The sequence below is a fragment of the Prenolepis imparis genome, unplaced genomic scaffold (assembly GCF_030444845.1).
Source record: "Prenolepis imparis isolate NDT839.2.m4 unplaced genomic scaffold, iyPreImpa1.0 SCAF_11, whole genome shotgun sequence".
NCBI classification, from domain to species: Eukaryota; Metazoa; Arthropoda; class Insecta; order Hymenoptera; family Formicidae; genus Prenolepis; species Prenolepis imparis.
The window spans coordinates 9015560-9029936 of NW_028141169.1; the positions used below are offsets into that span (position 1 = coordinate 9015560).

General features: G+C 34.3%; 1 protein-coding gene across 1 annotated transcript in view; it reads right to left on the reverse strand.

Annotated features, from left to right (window-relative positions):
* The window catches only part of Rbp6 (RNA-binding protein 6), a 655858-nt gene that overhangs the window by 489415 nt on the left and 152066 nt on the right, over positions 1-14377 (reverse strand). The gene's annotated exons all lie outside the window — the stretch shown is intronic.

A 14377-nucleotide genomic window follows, 5' to 3' on the forward strand; every position in this document is an offset into this window, starting at 1 on the left:
TTGTCTGCTTGGTACCAAAAGATTCTGTAATTAATGTACTATTAAAATGTATAATCGATGAATTTTTGGCTCGTCTTAAAATATTAGAAATTGATACTTTTTTGACGCGGACCCTGTGCGACGCATCCTTAATTTATGTATAGCAAATGAAAAAGTTTGTACGCTGGTGTCTGTTTGGTACCAAAAGATTCTGTAATCAATGTACTACTAAAATGTATAATAGATGAATTTTTGGCTCGTCTCAAAATATTAGAAATCGATACTTTTTTGACGCGGAACCTGTGCGACGCATCCTTATTTTATGTTTATCGTATTAAAAAATTTGTACGCTGGTGTCTGTTTGGTACCAAAAGATTCTGTAATCAATGTACTACTAAAATGTATAATCGATGAATTTTTGGCTCGTCTCAAAATATTAGAAATCGATACTTTTTTGACGCGGACCCTGTGCGACGCATCCTTATTTTATGTTTATCGTATTAAAAAATTTGTACGCTGTTGTCTGCTTGGTACCAAAAGATTCTGTAATCAATGTACTATTAAAATGTATAATCGATGAATTTTTGGCTCGTCTTAAAATATTAGAAATCGATACTTTTTTGACGCGAACCCTGTGCGACGCATACTTATTTTATGTTTATCGTATTAAAAAATTTGTACGCTGGTGTCTGTTTGGTACCAAATGATTCTGTAATAAATGTACTATTAAAATGTATAATCGATGAATTTTTGGCTCGTCTTAAAATATTAGAAATCGATACTTTTTTGACGCGAACCCTGTGCGACGCATACTTATTTTATGTTTATCGTATTAAAAAATTTGTACGCTGGTGTCTGTTTGGTACCAAATGATTCTGTAATAAATGTACTATTAAAATGTATAATCGATGAATTTTTGGCTCGTCTTAAAATATTAGAAATCTATACTTTTTTACCGCTGACCCTATGCGACGCAACATTATTTTATGTATATCAAGTTAAAAAATTTGTACGCTGGTGTCTGTTTGGTACCAAAAGATTCTGTAATCAATGTACTACTAAAATGTATAATCGATGAATTTTTGGCTCGTCTCAAAATATTAGAAATCGATACTTTTTTGACGCGGACCCTGTGCGACGCATCTTTATTTTATGTTTATCGTATTAAAAAATTTGTACGCTGTTGTCTGCTTGGTACCAAAAGATTCTGTAATCAATGTACTACTAAAATGTATAATCGATGAATTTTTGGCTCGTCTCAAAATATTAGAAATCGATACTTTTTTGACGCGGACCCTGTGCGACGCATCCTTATTTTATGTTTATCGTATTAAAAAATTTGTACGCTGTTGTCTGCTTGGTACCAAATGATTCTGTAATAAATGTACTATTAAAATGTTTACTCGATGAATTTTTGGCTCGTCTTAAAATATTAGAAATCGATACTTTTTTGACGCGGACCCTGTGCGACGCATACTTAATTTATGTTTATCGTATTAAAAAATTTGTACGCTGGTGTCTGTTTGGTACCAAAAGATTCTGTAATCAATGTACTACTAAAATGTATAATCGATGAATTTTTGGCTCGTCTCAAAATATTAGAAATCGATATTTTTTTGACGCGGACCCTGTGCGACGCATCCTTATTTTATGTTTATCGTATTAAAAAATTTGTACGCTGTTGTCTGCTTGGTACCAAAAGATTCTGTAATCAATGTACTATTAAAATGTATAATCGATGAATTTTTGGCTCGTCTTAAAATATTAGAAATTGATACTTTTTTACCGCTGACCCTATGCGACGCAACATTATTTTATGTTTATCGTATTAAAAAATTTGTACGCTGGTGTCAGCATGGTACCAAAAGATTCTGTAATCAATGTACTATTAAAATGTATAATCGATGAATTTTTGGCTCGTCTTAAAATATTAGAAATCTATACTTTTTTACCGCTGACCCTATGCGACGCATACTTATTTTATGTTTATCGTATTAAAAAATTTGTACGCTGGTGTCTGTTTGGTACCAAATGATTCTGCAATAAATGTACTATTAAAATGTATAATCGATGAATTTTTGGCTCGTCTTAAAATATTAGAAATCTATACTTTTTTACCGCTGACCCTATGCGACGCAACATTATTTTATGTATATCAAGTTAAAAAATTTGTACGCTGGTGTCTGTTTGGTACCAAAAGATTCTGTAATCAATGTACTACTAAAATGTATAATCGATGAATTTTTGGCTCGTCTCAAAATATTAGAAATCGATACTTTTTTGACGCGGACCCTGTGCGACGCATCTTTATTTTATGTTTATCGTATTAAAAAATTTGTACGCTGTTGTCTGCTTGGTACCAAAAGATTCTGTAATCAATGTACTATTAAAATGTATAATCGATGAATTTTTGGCTCGTCTTAAAATATTAGAAATTGATACTTTTTTGACGCGGACCCTGTGCGACGCATCCTTAATTTATGTATAGCAAATGAAAAAGTTTGTACGCTGTTGTCTGCTTGGTACCAAATGATTCTGTAATATATGTACTATTAAAATGTATAATCGATGAATTTTTGGCTCGTCTTAAAATATTAGAAATTGATACTTTTTTACCGCTGACCCTATGCGACGCAACATTATTTTATGTTTATCGTATTAAAAAATTTGTACGCTGGTGTCAGCATGGTACCAAAAGATTCTGTAATCAATGTACTATTAAAATGTATAATCGATGAATTTTTGGCTCGTCTTAAAATATTAGAAATCTATACTTTTTTACCGCTGACCCTATGCGACGCAACATTATTTTCTGTATATCAAGTTAAAAAATTTGTACGCTGGTGTCTGTTTGGTACCAAAAGATTCTGTAATCAATGTACTACTAAAATGTATAATCGATGAATTTTTGGCTCGTCTCAAAATATTAGAAATCGATACTTTTTTGACGCGGACCCTGTGCGACGCATCCTTATTTTGTTTATCGTATTAAAAAATTTGTACGCTGGTGTCTGTTTGGTACCAAATGATTCTGTAATAAATGTACTATTAAAATGTATAATCGATGAATTTTTGGCTCGTCTTAAAATATTAGAAATCTATACTTTTTTACCGCTGACCCTATGCGACGCAACATTATTTTATGTATATCAAGTTAAAAAATTTGTACGCTGGTGTCTGTTTGGTACCAAAAGATTCTGTAATCAATGTACTACTAAAATGTATAATCGATGAATTTTTGGCTCGTCTCAAAATATTAGAAATCGATACTTTTTTGACGCGGACCCTGTGCGACGCATCCTTATTTTATGTTTATCGTATTAAAAAATTTGTACGCTGTTGTCTGCTTGGTACCAAAAGATTCTGTAATTAATGTACTATTAAAATGTATAATCGATGAATTTTTGGCTCGTCTTAAAATATTAGAAATTGATACTTTTTTGACGCGGACCCTGTGCGACGCATCCTTAATTTATGTATAGCAAATGAAAAAGTTTGTACGCTGGTGTCTGTTTGGTACCAAAAGATTCTGTAATCAATGTACTACTAAAATGTATAATAGATGAATTTTTGGCTCGTCTCAAAATATTAGAAATCGATACTTTTTTGACGCGGAACCTGTGCGACGCATCCTTATTTTATGTTTATCGTATTAAAAAATTTGTACGCTGGTGTCTGTTTGGTACCAAAAGATTCTGTAATCAATGTACTACTAAAATGTATAATCGATGAATTTTTGGCTCGTCTCAAAATATTAGAAATCGATACTTTTTTGACGCGGACCCTGTGCGACGCATCCTTATTTTATGTTTATCGTATTAAAAAATTTGTACGCTGTTGTCTGCTTGGTACCAAAAGATTCTGTAATCAATGTACTATTAAAATGTATAATCGATGAATTTTTGGCTCGTCTTAAAATATTAGAAATCGATACTTTTTTGACGCGAACCCTGTGCGACGCATACTTATTTTATGTTTATCGTATTAAAAAATTTGTACGCTGGTGTCTGTTTGGTACCAAATGATTCTGTAATAAATGTACTATTAAAATGTATAATCGATGAATTTTTGGCTCGTCTTAAAATATTAGAAATCGATACTTTTTTGACGCGAACCCTGTGCGACGCATACTTATTTTATGTTTATCGTATTAAAAAATTTGTACGCTGGTGTCTGTTTGGTACCAAATGATTCTGTAATAAATGTACTATTAAAATGTATAATCGATGAATTTTTGGCTCGTCTTAAAATATTAGAAATCTATACTTTTTTACCGCTGACCCTATGCGACGCAACATTATTTTATGTATATCAAGTTAAAAAATTTGTACGCTGGTGTCTGTTTGGTACCAAAAGATTCTGTAATCAATGTACTACTAAAATGTATAATCGATGAATTTTTGGCTCGTCTCAAAATATTAGAAATCGATACTTTTTTGACGCGGACCCTGTGCGACGCATCTTTATTTTATGTTTATCGTATTAAAAAATTTGTACGCTGTTGTCTGCTTGGTACCAAAAGATTCTGTAATCAATGTACTATTAAAATGTATAATCGATGAATTTTTGGCTCGTCTTAAAATATTAGAAATTGATACTTTTTTGACGCGGACCCTGTGCGACGCATCCTTAATTTATGTATAGCAAATGAAAAAGTTTGTACGCTGTTGTCTGCTTGGTACCAAATGATTCTGTAATATATGTACTATTAAAATGTATAATCGATGAATTTTTGGCTCGTCTTAAAATATTAGAAATTGATACTTTTTTGACGCGGACCCTGTGCGACGCATCCTTAATTTATGTATAGCAAATGAAAAAGTTTGTACGCTGTTGTCTGCTTGGTACCAAATGATTCTGTAATATATGTACTATTAAAATGTATAATCGATGAATTTTTGGCTCGTCTTAAAATATTAGAAATTGATACTTTTTTACCGCTGACCCTATGCGACGCAACATTATTTTATGTTTATCGTATTAAAAAATTTGTACGCTGGTGTCAGCATGGTACCAAAAGATTCTGTAATCAATGTACTATTAAAATGTATAATCGATGAATTTTTGGCTCGTCTTAAAATATTAGAAATCTATACTTTTTTACCGCTGACCCTATGCGACGCAACATTATTTTATGTATATCAAGTTAAAAAATTTGTACGCTGGTGTCTGTTTGGTACCAAAAGATTCTGTAATCAATGTACTACTAAAATGTATAATCGATGAATTTTTGGCTCGTCTCAAAATATTAGAAATCGATACTTTTTTGACGCGGAACCTGTGCGACGCATCCTTATTTTATGTTTATCGTATTAAAAAATTTGTACGCTGTTGTCTGCTTGGTACCAAAAGATTCTGTAATCAATGTACTATTAAAATGTATAATCGATGAATTTTTGGCTCGTCTTAAAATATTAGAAATTGATACTTTTTTGACGCGGACCCTGTGCGACGCATCCTTAATTTATGTTTATCGTATTAAAAAATTTGTACGCTGGTGTCTGTTTGGTACCAAATGATTCTGTAATCAATGTACTATTAAAATGTATAATCGATGAATTTTTGGCTCGTCTTAAAATATTGGAAATCGATACTTTTTACCGCTGACACTATGCGACGCAACCTTATTTTAAGTATATCAAGTTAAAAAATTTGTACGCTGGTGTCTGTTTGGTACCAAATGATTCTGTAATCAATGTACTATTAAAATGTTTACTCGATGAATTTTTGGCTCGTCTTAAAATATTAGAAATCGATACTTTTTTGACGCGGACCCTGTGCGACGCATACTTAATTTATGTTTATCGTATTAAAAAATTTGTACGCTGGTGTCTGTTTGGTACCAAATGATTCTGTAATCAATGTACTATTAAAATGTATAATCGATGAATTTTTGGCTCGTCTTTAAATATTAGAAAACGATACTTTTTTACCGCTGACCCCATGCGACGCAACCTTAATTTATGTATATCAAGTTAAAAAATTTGTACGCTGGTGTCTGTTTGGTACCAAATGATTCTGTAATCAATGTACTATTAAGTACAAAAATTATACGCTTCAAAGACTTTTTTAAATATAGAAAATATTGTATATTATTTATGCATCAAGCATTTGAAGAGCATTTTTTCTCTCATTTTTTGTTAAATAAAATTTTTTTAAATATCACCACTTTTATAAGCTCTACTAGAATTTTAATATTGCATAGCTACAAATGATTCATTTATCAAAACGTAAAAGTTTATTAAAATTTCTAAAATTAATAAGAAATATATTTGTTATACATATGTATATATATGCTCTGAAATTTGAGTCTCATTATATACAATCAATTTTAATTGTGAATTTAAATTCACCAAAAAAGTACTCTCCTGAAAAGCAATGTCAACTTTAAATATCTCATGCTTAACGTAAATCAATCATCTTGTGAGAGGAGAAAATCCATATACTTATATTCCGAATGTCTTCTCTAAGAGAATTTCTCGCGTGTCGATACTATAAAAGAAATGACGATGTCAAGCTGCGCCATGCACGAAATATAACACCGATATAATATAACACGGATTACCGGCATTAATTAAATCGTCCGACACAAGCGTGACTACCGAACGGCATTTGGATGTGGACAATAACGCTCGGATACGGGCTTCGCGTTTATGAAGCGTTGCCGTGAAACTCGCCGATAGTTTAACTTCGCATAAAACCGCATAAGCATCTCTTGAATTTGTTATTGTTCTCAATAGCCGTCATTAAGTGAGAACGAGTTTATAACGATGCCATTGCAAGATATACAAATGATCCAAATAAAGAATTTTAAAAAGAAAAAAAAAAGAAGAAAAGAGTCTCGTTTTATCGGGGAAACTTTCTACTATAAAATACAAACAAAATATTTTATAAAATTCAAAAGCATACTTATTAGAGATGTATTTGCTTTTCTATAATTTTAAAAGATCATATTCTCTCTCTATTTTGACATTTTTTTTCAATACGAAATGAATCACACGCATTCAATCTATCTTCGATGAGGATGCTGTGCTGATCGCAAACAATTTTCCTCCGCGATAAATTCGCGAGAGGGACCTGGCAAACTTCGAAAAGTTCCAAGTCCGGGGGTTACGCAGACGCACCCTCTGTAACGTTCCATAATCCGGCATCAAGGAGAGAAGGGAGGAGAAGAGCCGGGAGCGACGAAGGATGATCTCAGAACAAGTCGGAGTTAGAGCCCACGGCGGATAACACGGGCTAACTAATATTACATTAGTTACGAGTCCTTATGAAATTAACCCTACTCCGTCCTGTGTTTCGCGTAGACCATCAACCGATTCGTTATTGTGTTCATACACACACACAAGGTAACCTAAAACCTACCGCAGAGCTTAGCTTAATTACAGATTCTTAATAAATTTAAAGACTTCCTTTTCCGAAGGAAAATTTAGCTCTCGACATTAAACATTCTGATTTCCAAGTTCCCCAAAAGAAATTTCATCTAAAATAAACCGTTATTGAAATTATATATTAGCTGACAAAAAGAATTTTATTATATATTTATATTCTTATATGCAATATAAGTTTCTAAACTTTTAAAATTTTTAATTATCCTCAATAGTTCACAGTAATGAATACAAGTTTAGTGAATTCAAGATACTATCCAAGGCATGGAAAATTTTTTAACAGAACCATCCAAATCTTTTGGGCATTTATAAATAAAGAGATATCAAAACACATATCAATCAGTGTTCATATTTAAAATATTAAATTAATAATTTAATTTAATTTTAAAATTTATAGTATATTAAAGGCTCTTTTTTTCCTCTCTGCGCTCACAAATATTGTGCAGAAATGACATATAAATTCTTTTCCCCTTCTCCTTTCCCCAAAAAACCTTAAAACACTTAAATTTTAAATTATATTATTTGAAGCTTATTAATGCAAAGCTGTTTCTGTTCGGAGATTTTAACTAATCTATAAAAAAAATGATGATAATGGGAAATATTCCGTATAATAGGTGATAAGTAAAATGAAAGGGAAAGACAGAGAAAGAAAACGACAAGAACAAGCTTAGACGAAGTTAGAAGGGTTTCCGCAAGTAAAACCAGAATCAGGGATCAAAGTTGTTGAATCTCCTACGAAGGTAGCTCGAGAAAGATGGCGGCGTACGAGAGTGCGAAACGAAGGGGGGAAGGAGGACAAGAGAGAGAGAAAGAGGGATGGAAAGAGCAACTCCTCACCCTCCGACTGTAACTCGACGCGAAGGAACTTGACGGGTCTTGCCGCTGATTAGAAGCACTCCAGCGAGTTTCTCAGTACCAGCATCGGGGATTAGACGGAACGGAGTAGAAGAGAGTTGACGGAAGGGGAAGAGGGTGGCAGCAGAATCTGGGAGAGAGAGACGTCGGCTGGTAAAGGCGGCCTCGCCGTCGAGCGAGTACTCGCGCGTGAATGCGTGCTCGATCGCGCGCGTTTCTCGAATCTTGAAATACCATTGCTGATCTGTTTCCACGGAAATTAATATGTAGGGAGAGAACTTCTTTCAAGTACACATATTATCCTAAAATGCCCTGTCTATCTTTCGCACGACTGAGTTGAATGTTGTCGAAGAGAAATTTAATTCATCGTTGAATGCAAAAAATTATTATTATATTTAAATTGTAAAGATTGTGATATAAATTAGTTTTTTGTGTATTTTCCAGATTTTTAATTTTAGAGACAAAGTAGAATTTTTCTTGATATAAAAACTGCATTGATAACTGTAAGTTTGAAGAAAGTATAATTATTGTATAAAATATCTTTCGAAGAGTATAATATGATGTTCTGTGTTATATCGCACAAAGTTCATATATTTAAAATATAAAATAAGTATTTTAAAAAATTAAAAAATTAATAGTTTTAGTATCATAAAACAAAATATTTATTAAAATCCATTTTAATGAATTTTTAAATTTAAATGTTAGGTCTCCTTACATATCCGGTTTTCTAATTCAATTAATTGGAGTATCGTAATTTTCCAAATCATCTCATATTATTTCAAAATTATTTTCTACAAAGAAACTCTTTCTCTCCATTACTCGCGCGTTGATAGACTAAAATTTCAATCACAATCTTTCGTGTAACGCGAACAAAATTCGTCAGATGATATCGCGACATTCTCGAACGAACGATCGACTTCGCAGATAATTTGACGTCTTTACCGTTATCATGAACGTACATTATCGCATATCTCGAGCGACGTGGCGCATTCTTTCACGTCATGGAGCGTAGTTCGCTCAGCAGCTATAGAGCGTCAAGAATCTATTAAGAAATGCCGGTTCTATAAGAAAGGAGAGAAACCAACGCTGGTCTAATTTGTCGCCGCGAAAGGCCCTGGGCAAGCACAGCTTGGCACCGCGTGCAGTTATCGCGAGAAATTCCCTGATGCGGAGAATTCCCATCTCAATAGATTACGAGATTTTATTCTGGAAATTCCAGCCAGCCAATACTCCGTTTTCCCGCACGTTCTTTCGAATCCATTTTATATTAATAAATCAGTATTGTTACATTCAATCGTATGTGTTTTCATAAGTATTAAAAGATTTTTAAAAAATTAAAAAAAGAAATTTTATGATATCAATAAATAATATGTATTTTATTTTGCTTTAAAATAATGTATATTAGAGTAATGCTATTATTCTTCTATTATTTATATATGTTTATTGAAATAGAATTAAGTATAAATTTCCTTAGAGTGAGTACAAATTTTACACTGCTAAGAATGTACAAAAATATTTCACGACAACGAAGATGTAACAACTAAGTACAATATATTTATTTGCATATGTATATATATAAGTATATATAAAATATCGAAAGTTAAATTCACCGAAATTATATTGGTCGCAACCACGAAATATTTCTGAGTAATACAAGGAAGCCAATTCATCGAAATATTGTCAGCAGTGAGAATTCGCGAGAACGTACTTGACTTCGTCTCTTCGACTCGGAATTTATTTCTACCTTCGATAGAAGCTCATTCGCTTGGTGAACCAGAGCAGGAAAGGTTTTATCCCGCCCGACGGTAGGAGGAATGGACGAAGGACGGAGATGAGACGGAAAGAGTGTGTCCGAGATCGGATTGGGAAGCGTATCGAGGTCTCAATTTCGTTTCAATTTCAAATAAAAGCAAAACTAAACGCCGACACGCTCCATGATCGAGAGTGGATATCTTGGCGTGGAAAATTACGGCATGGCGAGAGGGCACGTAGGAGATTTAGAAAAAGACGCAGAAAAGAAAGAGCATAAGAGGCGAATGCAGGAAAAGAAGAACGAGGAGAAAAAGGAAGCGTTCGATAAGGATTCGACTGTATGACAGAAAGAAACCGCAAGCAGGACACACGATTCTCACTTATTCTCTCTTCCTTCCGATCCTGTGTCTGCCACCACACCTCCTTTTTTTTATCCTCCTTTTGTGTACGAGTGGCGCGTAATCTATCGCGTGATATATGTCAAATACAAATGTGTAGGTGGGTGTATGTGTACTATACACAGTCGAGGAAGATGGAGGACGTCAAAGTCTATCGATGTATCGAAGGAGAGGTCGACATTCTGTCAAAGCTTCCCAAATGACCTATCTAACATCCGCGATGTCCCGCGCTATTACCCTTCAATATACTTCCTATACTATATTACATCCTTTACACAATTCTCCTCATCTATATGCTTCAATTTTAATTCTAAGGGCAGCTTAAATTAAAATATCGTCACATCATATTTTTTTAAAATGTATTTATCTTCGGCATAAATTTGCTATTTTACTCTTCAAAAACTAAAGGTTTTTAATTGCATATTGTTCAAACTTTTCGTCGAGAAAATTTCTACATTCGAGACATTTATCATCTTCAAACTCGCACGAAAATATCGATATCGAAATTACTCGGATGATCATTTGCTCATTAATCATCGCTGTGATACTGTTTCATAGCCGGTTCGTATTAATTGGAGTCGCTATCGCCCTGAATTTCTCGTGGAAATCAACAGGTTCGCGGTAAAAGAGCCACGTCATCTTTTGCCCTCGTTCTCTCCGGATCTGGTTCCAGAGAGACGCGAAAAGGAAGAGAATGTGAGAGAACAGGCAAGGATAGCGATGGAAAAAAGGGAGGAAGACGCAACCGAGATCACGTACGATAATAAGCGAAGGCTGTGGCTAACTATAACTCGTGGCTTTCGGTAGTCGTGACCATTAGAATTTGTATAAAGGGTGCCGCGGAAGCTGCAATAACAAAGAGAAAGAGAAAGAGAGAGAAGAACCAGGGGAGAAATACAGAAAAGAGAAAGTGAACAAATATATAAATGGATAAGCAAGTAAAAAAAAATGAGACTGTGTTCTGGGAAATTGAATTATAAGAAAATTATAAGATAATATTTATTTTATAGACTAAAGAATAATATTAAATAAAAGTAAAACATAAAGTGAAATACCTATACATAAAAATATTAAAGTCATATAAGCAATATATATAAAATTAAATATAATAAAAAAGAAATTTAATTATACGCGACACACAAGAAAGGAAAAGTAAGCACAGTAAATAAAAAAAAAAATATATAACATTCGCTTAAATATTCTCGGCGCTCTTCATGTTTCTAAAAAATATGATATATTTAGTGAGAGAAATAAACATACAAGCATGCATTATTATAAATATATATATATACATATATAAATATTTAAACGTCAAAAATATAAGCATGCAATAATCTCGAAAATTATAGTAATACGTACAAGAACAATAAGAGAAGAATGAGATTGAGTAAGCAAATGAATGCGGGAGAAAGAGAAAGGGGGTATGTCACACCGCCGGGAAGAGGATGGATTTGTTCGCACGTGCATGCTCTCTCATTACGGCGAAATCACAATGCCAGAAACGCATTGCATAAAAACGTGATCTGCACGCAAATCGCCACCTTCGCGTGCGGTCTGTTCTCTCTTTCGTCTTTTTTCGCGCCCTCGTCGAAGTCGTTTCTCCGTTCTCACTTCTTTCGTTTAGTCTCGTCAAATCGAAGATTACTTCTCTAAGCTCCGCAATCAACTCATCATTAAGATGTCTATCGGTAGTCGATTTTTATTCTATAAATTGCATTACTTTTTCTATTGCACATATATATCTGTGAAAAATATCAGTCAGCTACAAAATTATCTTACAAATTCTAAATAAATTCAGATTTATGCAAAATTATGCAAAAAATAGATCGTTTTATAGGTAACTTTAACTTTATTCTTCATTTCTTTAAAATACCGCATTCTCTTTGATTGTAGATTCTAAATTGAGTTTGAAGAGCGTCAACTTATTTTTATCGAAAATTATTCTGCCTGAGAGAGATTAAGATTAGTATTTTGTTACCTTTCTAAAATTCAATTCGTCAAAGCTTCTTAATTTTCAATTCAAAAAAGATATTGAATTGAAATATTATAAATAATCTATCTCAATATAATATAACTGCAAATGTTTTTAACTTTGCTTTTAAAAGGCTATTGTATTATTCAATAGTAACATTATTTTATGCACATTTAAAAATAATAGCGAGATATACGATATAACAAATTAATCTAATCAGCTATATATATATATATATATATATATATATATATATATATATATAAGGAGAGAGGGAGAGAATTTACTGTTACAAATTGTAGAATAGACCATCATCACAATTGTGAGTAGGTCGGATTCGATTCCATTAGATAAGTGAGGATGCAGCGTAATCCTGATGGAGTGTCTACGAAATGAATAAGAACAGCGGACTTTCCAAACTTTTAAGAGCGTCTCTACTTCTATTTATCCCGGTTTATCTATCGTCGTGCCCGTCAAGCCGCCGCGATCCGAAGGGAAGTCTTCCGACTTTCAGAGTGCAGAGCCAAGTGGCTGGTGACTGCTCGAACCCCGAGGAAGAAATCATCAAGCAGATTGCTCCGTAAGAAACGTGGAACAGTCGACCCTCGGGAGAACGCTGGATTACCAAGGTCGATTTCCCACTCCGCCGAAAGAATAAGTTCGTCGCCCATAACCCCTCCGAACCTTCTGCCAGGGGAGGGGAAAAGGGGGGACATTCTCCTCTCCGTGCCATCTCCGTTCTTTCTTTCCCACCCATTTTCTTCGACGCTTTGCCTCGAGGATCTCGAGCGAGATGATTATCGTCGCGAAAATCTCGAAAGAGAGCCAAGGTACCGGTCCTCATCGACAGAATCTATCTAAGCTCTCCTTTTCCTTAACATTTCCACCCGCAAGTCTCACCATTCTTCGGTGAGACCAGTTTACCTCTGCTTCTTTCTTTTCTCTCCTCCTATATGTCTTATTCTTTCTTCCTAATTCCCGCTTACTTTCTCGTGACTCGATTCCACACAAAAACCGATAGAACTTGTTAAAAGAACCCTTGAATGCGGTTGAAAGGAAGAAGAAAAAAAAAATGACGATGATCGAGTAAGCGAAAAGATTTGACAAAAAGATGAATTCGCGCGAATGGAAACAAGTGACACGTAAAGTAATAAATAAATGAGGAGAGATGGAAATTATGTTTCAAGATATTAAAACTGTCTCAAAGTTCCATTCCGTTTTCCGTTCCGTTAAAATTCACTCCTATATTTCTTCCTGTTCGTCGCGAAGGGATATCGGGAATCCATACGACTTGGCCCCCCACAATGTTGGCGATTCTCGAAAGAATGGCGGTTTCACAGGAGAAATTTCGACACGCCATTGTGCGGTAGCTGAAGAGCAATCGAAAGAGGAATAGGTCGGTCCGGAGAATAGCATCGGACGGGCTTATTAGTTCCCGGGACGCGAGCAAGGCTCGCTATAAATTACGGTACACGTTGATAGAGCAATATCGCGGCTGACATTAATACTTACAACGGGGGATGAGAGATCTGAGATTGTGCCAGAGGTCGAATCATTAACGATGATTTATTGGCCGCGAGGGCTTCTTCCGGCGACGCGAGCGCGTCTCTGGGAAAAGAATCGGGTTTTGCACCATAACTTCTCGCGAGACCGCAATTGAAAACTTACCGTCGCGATAAATAACGTTGTTGATCATCGTGGAGATGCGTCGCCGGTCTGACTAGCTGCTCGCGCGTTCAAGAAGAATCGCAAGAACGATAATTTCTCACGATGAACGTGCCAATATTAATAACAAATTAGTGCACGAGCTTTTCGTTGCATTGCTTTTTCGTTACTTTTTGTTAAATTTGTTTCGTAAAATATGTGTGTGTGTGTGTATCTAATTAACATTTTATCTTCATAATCCTATGCAGAATTTAAGAAAAATTGCTTATATGCATTTAAAAGACTAGATGACATTAGGAATAAGAGAATTTTACAGTTGCAATATTGAAAGGCTCTTACAATCTGATTATAAATATATCGTTAATGTT